Source organism: Canis lupus, chromosome 5 (assembly GCF_011100685.1).
Source record: "Canis lupus familiaris isolate Mischka breed German Shepherd chromosome 5, alternate assembly UU_Cfam_GSD_1.0, whole genome shotgun sequence".
NCBI lineage: Eukaryota > Metazoa > Chordata > Mammalia > Carnivora > Canidae > Canis > Canis lupus.
In genome coordinates this window covers 33722811-33733955 of record NC_049226.1, presented here as the reverse complement: position 1 = coordinate 33733955, position 11145 = coordinate 33722811, and the positions used below count along the sequence as shown (strand labels likewise).

General features: G+C 51.6%; 1 protein-coding gene across 4 annotated transcripts in view; it reads left to right on the top strand.

Annotated features, from left to right (window-relative positions):
- Positions 1–703: 703 nt before the first annotated feature.
- PIK3R6 (phosphoinositide-3-kinase regulatory subunit 6) overlaps positions 704–11145 on the top strand; it is a 56138-nt gene continuing 45696 nt past the window's right edge. For all 4 annotated transcript variants that reach the window (XR_005359486.1, XM_038536852.1, XM_038536851.1 and 1 more), the window contains exon 1: positions 704–900. The gene's annotated coding sequence lies outside the window, so the exon portion shown is untranslated. The remainder of the gene's footprint in view (positions 901–11145) is intronic.

The following is an 11145-nucleotide window of genomic DNA, read 5'->3' as shown; positions in this document are numbered from 1 at the left end:
TAGACCACTACAGAGCTGCAGGTGTCCAGGACCCCTGGGAAGGGTCCACTGATGGGATGAAGCCTGGTCTTGGGGATCAGGAACCACCAGGTGGAGACGGTCCTTGCAAGTCACACTGAGGAGTCTGGCTGTTACCCTGAAGGTAGCAGGGAGCCACTGAAGGCTGTACTGGGGCACAATGTGATCAGATTTGTGTTTCAGCACCAGAGAGGGGCCTTTGGTTGGGAGGTGGAGGCTTTTATGGTCATTCAGGAGGAGGACAATGGTGGCCCAATGAGGGGGTGACAGCCATGGGGTTAGAGAAAGGAGATGATTTATGACCTAGGACTTGGTTCTGTTTAGATGGAACAGGTGAGGGAGAGAGAGGTGTTAAGATGGCACCCAAGTGTCTGCTTCTGAGATGAGGAGCAGAGAGGTAGATTCAAGGGGCGGGGGGCAGTGGAAAGAGAGCTTGGTCTGCACACGTTGAGCTAGAAATGTCGGATGACCCCTGGCTGTCCAGTGTCCAGGCATGGACAGTGGTTGGTATGTCTGGAGTTCAGGAGAAAGGTCGAGGCCCCATCAGCAGCAGGAAGGGACTCTATGGAGGTGCCTCCTCAAAATAAAGAACCTCCAGTGCCAGCGGGTGACTGCAGAGCTTCTGCAGAAAGCAGCCTCACTGCAGGATGTGTTCTGGGAGGAGCTTTGAAGGCCACGGGGAAGGGGAAGGAAGAGGAGGGGACAGAGTCGGGCCTGTGCGACACTCGGCCTTTCTCTGCAAATCTGTAGGCTCCAGTGGAGACTAAAGACGCTCACTGGGGCTCCTCCAAGACATCAGGTTCTCCTCTGGGCAGCCTCCCTGGGCAGGGCTGTGGGGAGCCAACCGGCAGACTTAGGGGACCCAGTTCCCCCCAAATCAAGGTAGGTGCTGGCTGGGGTAAGGCGTCCAGGGAGGAAGCCAGGAGAGGCAGACCCAAGCAGAGCAGATGGGGGCACCAGGAGGAGGGATGCTGGCAGGGAGCCCTCGAGGGCCGGAGCGCCCCTGGCTCTTAGGTACACAAGGCCCAGGCTTTCCGAGAAGGGGTAACAAGATGACGTGGTTCCTGGAACCCCTGTGCCAACTTAAGATCATTTAACTCATTTTCACAAGAAGAAGGGACCCAGGACCTGTGAGAGGATGGACCCCTTCTTTCTTCCCCGAATCCTCTAAGTACCAATAATGATATAACCGATTACATCCACCAGGCGTGACAGAGGACACTCCGTTGTCCAGTGGGTGCTCCCGAGCAATCTGAGGGGGGCCGGATACACGTTTTCATGCCCGTTTTTGAGCCGAGAGATGCGGCGAGTTGCCAAGGCTTGCAGGGCAGGGGAACAAGGCGCCGGACACAGTCAGTCTTCTGGTCCCCTCTGCACCCCTTCTGGGACATTGTCTGTCCATCCCTCTCCCGGGGACAGTTAGGGGATGATCATGCTGGTCTGGCCGCTTCTCTCCACCCACCCCCCGTCCCCCGCACACACACCACAATCGAGCATCATCTACCCGTGCAGCCGGTGCCAGAGGCCGAGCAAGGCCTGGTGTCTGGCGGAGAAGCCAGCCAGCTGGGGTGGCGCTGAGACGCAGCGTGAGTGACCAACAGAAAGTGAAGGGCGTGAGTGCTCTCGGGGAAGGGGGGCGGGTACGCAGGTGCCCCTGGGCCTGGGATCCAGGTGGTGGGTGGGGAAGCTTTGCAGGAGGTGGCACTTGAACCTTGAGGGGCAGGGAGGGTCTGTGTGCAGAGGGAACCCAGCAGGCGTCCCAGTGGGGAGCAAGGTGTGCAAACCCACAGGACTGGGTGAAAAGGAAGGGATCATGGGAAAAGCCAGCTGGCCACTCCGTGTGGCTGGGGAACCATGGAGCTCAGGGAGGGCTTGCTGGCACAAGCCTGCTCCGCACCTTCCCTTCCTCATGAGCATCGTCTCATTTCGTCCTGGCAGGAATCCTCTGGGGTAGGTGCTATCATGAGCTCTCCTTTAAAGTAGAGAAACTGAGGCACAAAGTTTCTAAGCAACCAGCTCAAGATGTCTGCATTAGGACCCAGGCTATCCAGCACCAAATGCCACCAGCCCAGCCACAGAGCACCCCACCCCGGAGTCGGGGTGAGGGGGTGTCCTGCTCCTCGGTAGATGTGGTGGCTGTGAATCTGGTCCCCAGGGGCTTCCTGGTCTGCATGCACACCCCGTGAGATTCCTCCCAGACTCCCTGCCCACCGCCCCACCACCACCCCCTCCCGCCCAGAACAATGGTCTCCTTCCCTCCCCACCCCAGACTGGCTCCCTCACATACAGGTGTTTCCTCCCGGCCAGGAGCAGACACTGGAGGGGAAGCTGGGCACAGAGTCCCCCGTGCCCTGGGGCCTCGGGAATCTGGAAAGCCCAGGTGGGCCTCATGGGCTGAGGGCTGAGGCCTGAGAGCTCTGCATTTCTACCGTGAGGCCCCTGATCACGTGCTCTGAGCCAAAGATCTGGGTGTGTTGTTGGGCAAGTATGACTTTCTCTCCATGGAGCGAAAGGTCAGAGTACTGGAATTAGCATCTGCCCCCCCCAAACGCAGGGCATTTTGAGGCAGCAGTGGTGGCCGGAGAAGGAAGTGGGCCGGTGACGGGGAGGTCCCCTTTCCCACACCATAGTCGGGGGTGGAGGACAGGTGGGCAGCAGAGCTACCACCCTGGGAAACTGTGTCTTCATTCCGGGGCCGTAGGCCTGGGGGGATGGCCACAGGGAGGGTGCATGGGGGGTTCTGTACAAGCAGCCAGGCCTAGGAGCCGCCAGTGGGGTGGGGGGTCGGGGTGCCAGCGTAGACAGGGGATCATCAGAAGCTGGAGTCTTCATTGCTGGAACACTGGCCCTGAGCCAAGCCACCCCAGATCCTCCTCTGCACCCCACTTCCTTGAGTCCTTCCTGTAGCTAGAAGTCTCCTGCACCTTGTTCTGCACCAGGCGTGGGCGGCAATAGCCGGGAACAGGCTCCCGTTGGCTTCCTCCGGCTGCTTTCCCTCCCTACAGCCGCCTCTGTGGGTCTGTGGTTGGTCCTGAGGGGTGCGTCACCCCAAAGCAGTGACCCACTGGTGTTTCTGCACCTGCCCTGAGGACAGTTTATTGCCAGTGTTCTTTATTTAAGGAATAGTACCCTCCGAATCCCAACCTGCTCACTCATTCTTTGTCTCTGACCTTGTCCCTACGTGGGGAATTGTGAGGTGTCCACGACTTCACCCTCTTTGTAGCTATCTGGTTAGCCGGCAGGAAACATAAAGACTAGCGTCCAGGACGAAGGACGTGGTCACTCATGGCACAAGTGCATAAGCATCGGGTTGGCTGGTTGCTCTTGTCACCCAAGCCCCCCGCGGGCAGCAGGGAAGTGGAGCCAAGTGGATGCTGTGCACCACAGCCAAGGAGCCCTGAGCTCAGGGAACCCCAGCTTCCACAGTGGCTACAAGCAAACCTGCCACCTGCGTCCTGGAAGGAGACATTGTCACTGCCATACTGGAGGCGGATGAATCTGTCCCGTGCGTGGAGGGAGAGACACTGGCGCCTCTTGCCCCAGGCTGTGCATGGCACCCACCTTCTCCGATGACCCCACATTCCCCCTTTCTGGCCCTATCCTTCCAGCACCGACCTTCAGCTCAGAGATGACTTAATTTTTGAGTTTATCATCCATTCCCTGCACGCTCACTACGTACCCATTAGAGCGAGGCCTCTATGAGAGCAGGTGTTTTTGTCTGTTTTACACTATTGCCATATCCTGAGGCCCAGAACGGGGTCTGACATATAGAAGGGGCTGAATGAATGCATGAATGAATGAGTGAGAGAATGAGTCCATCCTTTTATTGGGTCTCCCACTGGGGACCTGTGTCTGTAGGACGGTGGCTGGTACACAGCAAAGCTCAGTAACTGGGGAGCAGAGGAGACACTGAACGAACACCAGGGGTGGGGGGTGGCGGGGCAGGGCACAGGGAGAGGTGGCCCCGGGGGAACCAGGGTGGGGGCTCCTCCCAGGTTGTGGGGATTTGCCCCGGGTTGTGTTCCCTGCTGCCCACCCCAGCTGCCTGGAATCTTCCCGAGTGCTGGCAGAGGCGGGTGTATTCTTTTCTGTGCCGTCGTGTTCTTGTGGGACCCGGGGGAGCTGGGACAGGACGGGGACACGTGAGCTGAGCTCTGACACAGAGCTCGATGTCCCCCTCACCAGCCCCTGTGTCTGGTTCCCCCTCCCACACGATGGTCTCCGTCCCCAGCATTCCGAGCATCAGCATAAGCTTCCTTTACCAGTCCAACCAGCTGCATCCCACAGACTTGTTTCTGTTCCCCAGCCTGAGAGCAGTTGAGGACAGTGACCTGTCCCTGTCCTGTCCACCTACGAATGCCTGGGACCTTCTAATGGTATAAGCAGCGTCAGGTTGTGGGGACCCAGTGGTGAATAAACAGAGTCCCGCCCTCATGGAACATTCTAACAGAGGCAACCTGTCCATTAACAAACAGGACTCCACATTTGGTGCTCAAAGAAGTGGAGAGGCACCCTGTGGGTGTTCATTGGCTGACTCACGTGAGCACCGTTGGCGACTCCAGCGTCCAGCTCATAAAAGCCATTCTGTCTGTCTGTCTCTCTCTCTCTTTTTTTAAAGATTTATTTATTTACTTGAGAGAGGGAGTGGGGGAGGGGCAAAGAGTCCCAAGTAGACTCCTCCCGGAGCGCAGACCCCAACGTGGGGCTGGATCCCACGACCCATGAGATCATGATCCAAGCCAAAACCAAGCGTGGGATATCTAACTGATGGAGCCACCCAGGCACCCCACAAAAGAGGAGTTGTTATTAATTAATCAATATTAATTAATCATTATTAATTATTTATTATCAATAAAGAATTCTTAACTCCTCTGGGAGCATGAAGACAGGAGCCGAGCATCCCTATGGATTGCTCCCTGTCTGCCTCCAGGGGCCCAGCAGGGGCAGGAACTATGCCCCAGACAAGCTCACAGGCACGGGGGAGCAGTGGCCCTTGTGCAGGGGTAGCGCAGCGCCATTGCGGTGTGGAACTGTCCGCCCACTCTTGCCACATCTTCCAGTTACTCTTCTTATGTGAAATCTGGATTTTTATGCGAAATATGACTTTTTAAGAGTTGGCTACAGATTCAGATTTCCTAAAGCCATGGCTTCTTCTGGGGGAAGGGAGCTGATGGCCCAGACAAGGGGCGAGGATGCTCACTTTCCACTGTAGAGCCGTTTGTACCTTTTAGATTTACCATTGATAGGGTTTTTCATCAAAAGGGGGATTTTATCCATATATTGAGCAGAGTGTGTCACACCAGGGCTCCAGTGTGAATCTGTGAAACCGGCTCATTGTCAGGCACGTTGTGGGTATGAGTCCGTGAGAAGGCCAGTGTGCTGATCGTGGGCCTGGAGCGTGGCAGCCAGGGCCACACTGCCGTCCTTATGATGTCACTGACTGGTGGGGCCCCAGGCTGAAGGGCAAGGACTGTGTCTGATTCCCACGTCCTTGCACAATTTCTGCTCCCCAGACTCTACTGTGTTCCATAGATGCTTTTTTTTTTTAGATTTTATTTATTTATTCACTAGAGACACATAGAGAGAGGCAGAGACGCCGGCAGAGGGAGAAGCAGGCTCCCTGGGACTCAATCCCAGGACCCCGGGATCACAACCTGAGCCAAAGGCAGATGCTCAAGCGTCTGAGCCGCCCTCTTTGATTGGCCCAGTGATGTTGGTTACTGTAAACACTGCCAGGAACTAGAAAAAGAGCCACAGGGCCTCTGAGCAGCCCAAAATTGAGGTTCCATGTCGGTGGATGGAAGCTTGCTGCTCTTTTCCTAGATCTGTTTCTCAGGCTTTGTTTCTGTATTTTACCTACAAGACAATCCCATGTGCTTACCTGGCTTCCCAGCCTTCTGGAAGAGCAGAGATGGCTGAGATAGGGCTGCTGCCGACACAGGGGGGACTTTGTTGGAATCAGAAAGAAGCATCCCCTCTGAGCAGACACGTTACAGCAAGTGCCTCTCTGGATGGACGACTCACGAAGCCTCACCCTCCCCAGCGGGGTAGATTACCAAAAGTCTGGCGAAATGGTCAGCCCGATGGTAGCCCCCCTTTCACCCACTATGTGCACAGTGCACCCCCACTGCTGAGATGGGACACGTACCTGAGGAGCTAGAAAGCACAAGCCATGCCGGGGTAGGATACAGGCTGCTGTCTCCTGCAGACAGCCCCCTGAAATCTTTGGATTGAGGAGGAGCTAGCTGTGGGGAAAGGTGATCCAGGCAGAGGTATGCAAAGGCCCTGAGGCAGGTCTGGGTCCGGCAAAGTGGGAGCAACACAACAGGAGTCATGAGGTTGGAGCCTGAGAGAGAAGGGGGAGGAGGTGAAGCTGAGAGGTGTCCTGGGGCAGATGAGGCCAGATTTCAGCAGGGTGAGGAGTGGGGAGTTATTCCAAGAGAAGCCATCTGGAGGGAGGCTGCTGTCAGCCGTGGACAGCCCCTGAAATCTTCAGCGGGCGTGCATCAATGTGCCATGACACCAACCCCCCCCTTGAGATTCATCGAGAAAACCTTCAGAGACATGTTTGGGGGCTAAAACAGGCCAGCTTCGTTTCCTATGAAATACATGTCATCCTGAAGTGGAGTCAGGTGATGATGCATTTTGAGAATGACCCAGGTTTTCGGGTTTTTCGGCTCACTTCCATTTCCTGTCTGGGTGCAAGCTTTGTCCCCTGAGGGCTCCCCACCACCTTATGGTCAACAGCCCCTTAAGGCAGGAAATAGATCACAGAGGCCCCCCCACCTGCAGGGGAGCAAAGGGGTGGTACAAAGCATCTCCCACCCCTATGCAAACCCATATGAGCACTGAATAAATGTTTGGTGAACGAATGCGTGAACCAACGAATGAATAGAAAAATGGATAAAGAGGCTTTTCCTACACTGACAGTTTACACTTCTTACCATTTTTACAGTTAATGAAGAAAACAAGGGTGCCTGGGTGGCTCAGGGGTTGAGCACCTGCCTTGGGTTTGGGGCGTGATCCTGGGGTCCTGAGATGGAGTTCTACATTGGGATCCCCGCAGGGAGCCTGCTTCTCCCTCTGCCTGTGTCTCTGCGTCTCTCATGAATAAATAAATACTATCTTTAAAAAAAGAGAGAGAAAAAAAGAAAACCAGCTCTAGAATAGCCTCAGCTTTGCCCAGTGAGTCCTGCGACATGCACACTCCTCTTTTAATCTGTATCTTTGCATTTTCATTCCCTTTGAGGCTGCTCAATATTCCTTCTCCACGGATTCCACCCGGACAGAAGTTTTACCTGTGGGTTCTTTTCATTTCAACTGGGGCCGAGGGTGCCCTGCAGGGTTTGGAGAGAAGAAGGGGTTGCAGAGGAGGGTGAGGGAAGTGGCCGTGACCTCACAACCCCCAAGTGAGATTGAGCTCTAGCTCTGTGGTGTCATTATTCATGAGCCGTGTGATTTGGGGGGCAAGGTGCTTCCCTCTTGTTCCATCAAAATGTTTACTCGTCGTCTACGTGGTGCTGGCACTCCCCGGGGTGCTTGGACGCACTGCAGTGAGTAGATGCAGGAGGGGCTCGGTGTTTGTGGAGCTCACACACTAATGAGTCGCCCAGTAAGTTAATCATGACACAGGGAGACATCTGACCCTGATAAATGCTCTGAATAAAATGAAAGAGTGTGCTAGAGTTATCCCCTGGCGTAGGGGGTGGGCTTATTTTAGACTAAGTTTGACCAGGAAAGGGCTCTCTAAGGAGGTGATATTTAAAATGAGACTTGAGTCTTGAGAAGGAGCCAGCTGTGGGGAAGGGCGGTCCAGGGAGAGGCGTGCAAAGGCCCTGAGGCAGGTCTGGGTTCTGGCAAGTGCGAGCGACACAATGGAAGCCATGAGTGAGAGCCTGGTGAACCAGAGGGAGAGGTGGAGGAGATGGTGCACTGGGGCTGAGGCTGGAGTTAGGCCGGGTAAGGAGGGGAGTTATTTTAAGATCTCAGAGAAGCCATTGGAAGTCTTTAATCAAGGACTAGATTGTAGGGAAAGGGTGGATGCAGGGGGACGTATTGGGGGAATGGCCACGACCTGAGCCAGAGGTGGCAGCTGGGTCCCGCGGGTTGAGCAGAGATGATCATGATCACTCCTAAGCGCAGCTAACACAGGGGGGCCTGGGAATCCAACATCCTGAGCAACACGTGGGAAGCTTCCCTCGGCCTCCCTGAACCACTGGGTCCGGAGTCAGGGTCCACTTGGACCACCCGGTGTTGCCATTTTCTGGTTCCGCCCCCCAAGACTAGGAACATCGAGGGTCGGCCACACACTCCCATCTGTTGGTTGAATCTTCGTGTTTGCTCTTTCACAGTTCCTTCAGCTTTCCATGTCTTGTCTCACCCACAAAAACATGCCGCTGAGCCTTTTCAGAAAAAATGAGCATCACGAATGCTCAACACATTCCTCTCCCCGGTAGAGTTTTGGGTCCTCCATCTCCACACCCAGCCCCTTCTCAAAATGTTGTCACGTAACAGTTTGACATTGCAACTGGCATTCCTGGATGCTCATCCTACAGAGGAGGAGCCTGGCCTCAAGAGCCCGGAGGATGAGCCACACAGGCGCCCAGGAAGGGAGAGAAGGGCAATTATTTACATAGTTTTACCATTTGGGTGTTTTTTTTCTAGGTTACCCTTCTTTTAAGTTAACACACACAGGGCAATGTGTTGGCAGTCTTCCTAAGTTGGGTGGTGGGCTCACAGGTGTCCGTTTTATGGCTGGGTTTCACAATGTACAAATATGTGCCATCTGTTCTATAATAAAAATAAGGTCAGATATAATCTTAGGCAATTGGAAGATGAAGAAGTGCATCACAGTGAAAATTACCTGTGATCCCACTACCCGTGGGTGAGTGATAACACACACACACACACACACACAGGTACCAAAAGACACAGGTGCACGTAAACTGGGAAAATCTGAATAAGGAGTTTTAATGTCAAATGTCCTGGTTATGATACCATTCTGTGGTTTCACAAGATGCCATCGCCGAGCAGACCAGGTGAGGTGTGCTTGAGATCTCTTTTTACAACTGCCGGTGAATCTGCAATGATCTCAAAATTGAAAGTTTAACTTAAAAAAAAAAAGATTTTATTTATTTATTCATGAGAGACACAGAGACACAGGCAGAGGGAGAAGCAGGCCCCTGCAGGGAGCCCGACTGGGGACTCATCCCAGGACTCCAGGATCACGCCCTGAGCCAAAGGCAGATGCTCAACCACTGAGCCACCCAGGTGTCCCTAAAAGTTTAATTTTCAAAAAGATGACAGCACTTTTTTCCCCCAAACATAACTACAATACTATTATCTCCCTCCCCCCACATTTCTGTAGTGTTTAAATTCCCACTTGCCTCAAACGTAGTATTTTTTGTAATGGTTTGAATTGGGATCTAAACAAGAATGATAAAGTCTCTTAAATCCCTGTGAATTCCTAGCCATCGCCCCCACCAACCATTCATTTTCATGTCTGTTCTCACTACCACCCTCTTTTCCTTGCAATTTATCTGTTAAAAGAGAACAGGATGTTTGTCCTGTAGAGGATCTCAGAGTCTGGGTTTTGCATCCTGGTGGTACATGTCCATATATTCTGTATTTTCCATAAATTGGTCATCCAATGTAGAGGCTTTTGTGCTTTTAGAAACTTAAAACGTGCATTAAGTGTTAAAAATTAAAATGGCCAAGAAGGGTGTAAATTGAAATGTCAGTGGTCTTCCTACCCTATTTCCTCAGGTGTGTTCTCACTTACATGTGTAAATGATCTGTCACCAAATGAGAAGTGCTTTGGGGGGGGGGTTGTTGTTTTGGTTTGGTTTTGGTTAATTATAGAATTTGGTGAAAAAAAACTATTTAGGCATATAAGCACGTGATGCCATTTACAAATTAGGGTGTGGGCTTTTTTTTTTTTAAAGAATGTAGAAAGAAAATTACTTAAGAAAATTTACTTACAGTGAAATTGACTGTTTTTTGCTAGACCCTTCTGTGAGTTTTAACACACATACAGATTTGAGTGAACATCACCGCAATCAGGATACAGAGCAGTTCCATAACTCAAAACATTCCCTCTTGCCCCTCTGGAGTCAGCCCTTCTCCCTACCCCGGATCCCTTATAACCACAGTGACTTATTTTCTGACCCTATAGTTTTTCCTTTTCTAGAATGTCCTATTCATAGAAACATACAGCATGTAAGCTTTTGATTCTGGCTCCTTTTACTCAGCATGAGATTCACACGTGTCACCATATGTAACAATAGTTCATCTCTTTGTATTGGCAAGTATCCCACTATGTGAATATATCAGTTTGCTTGTCCATTCAGCCTTGAAGGCATTAGGTCATTTCCAATTTGGGGCCATTATGAACAGAGCTGTTCACACCCATGAACGGGTTTTTGTGTGAAGTTGTCATTCTTCTGCAGGAAATAGGTAGGACTGGGATTACAGGATCACATAGTAAGTGATGTTTACCTTTATGAAAAACTGTCAGACTGTTTTCCAGAATGGCGGTGCTATTTTGCATTCCCATCAGTAATGTGTGAGCCTTCCTGTTCTTCTACATCCTCTCCAGCATTTTGTATTGTCGTTGCTCAATTATAGTCATTCCAATAGTGTACGGTGATATCTCCCAGTTTTAATCTGCATTTCCCTGATGACTAATAACATGCATTTTTTTTCCTTGTACTTACTTGCCATCCACATATCTTTTTGGAACAACTATCTGTTTAAGTAAATATTTTTTTCCTGCTTAGGGATATTATTTGTTTTCTCACTAGTGAGTTCTGAGAGTTCTTTATATATCCTGGATACGAGTTCTTTGTCAGATATGTGATTTGAAAATGTTCTCTCCAAGTCTGTACTTTGTCTTTTTCATATCTTAAAGGTACTTTTTGCAAAGCCAGAGTTTTTTATTTTGGCAACGTCCAATTTATCAATTTTTTTCCCTTATGGATAATGCTTTTGGTATCATATGTAAGAATTTTCTCCAACCCAAGGCCACATAGACTTTTCCCTATGTTTTCTTTGAAACCTTTATAGTTTTAACTTTTTATACTCCGTTCTGTGATACATTTCAATTCACTTTGATTTGAGGTGTAGGAC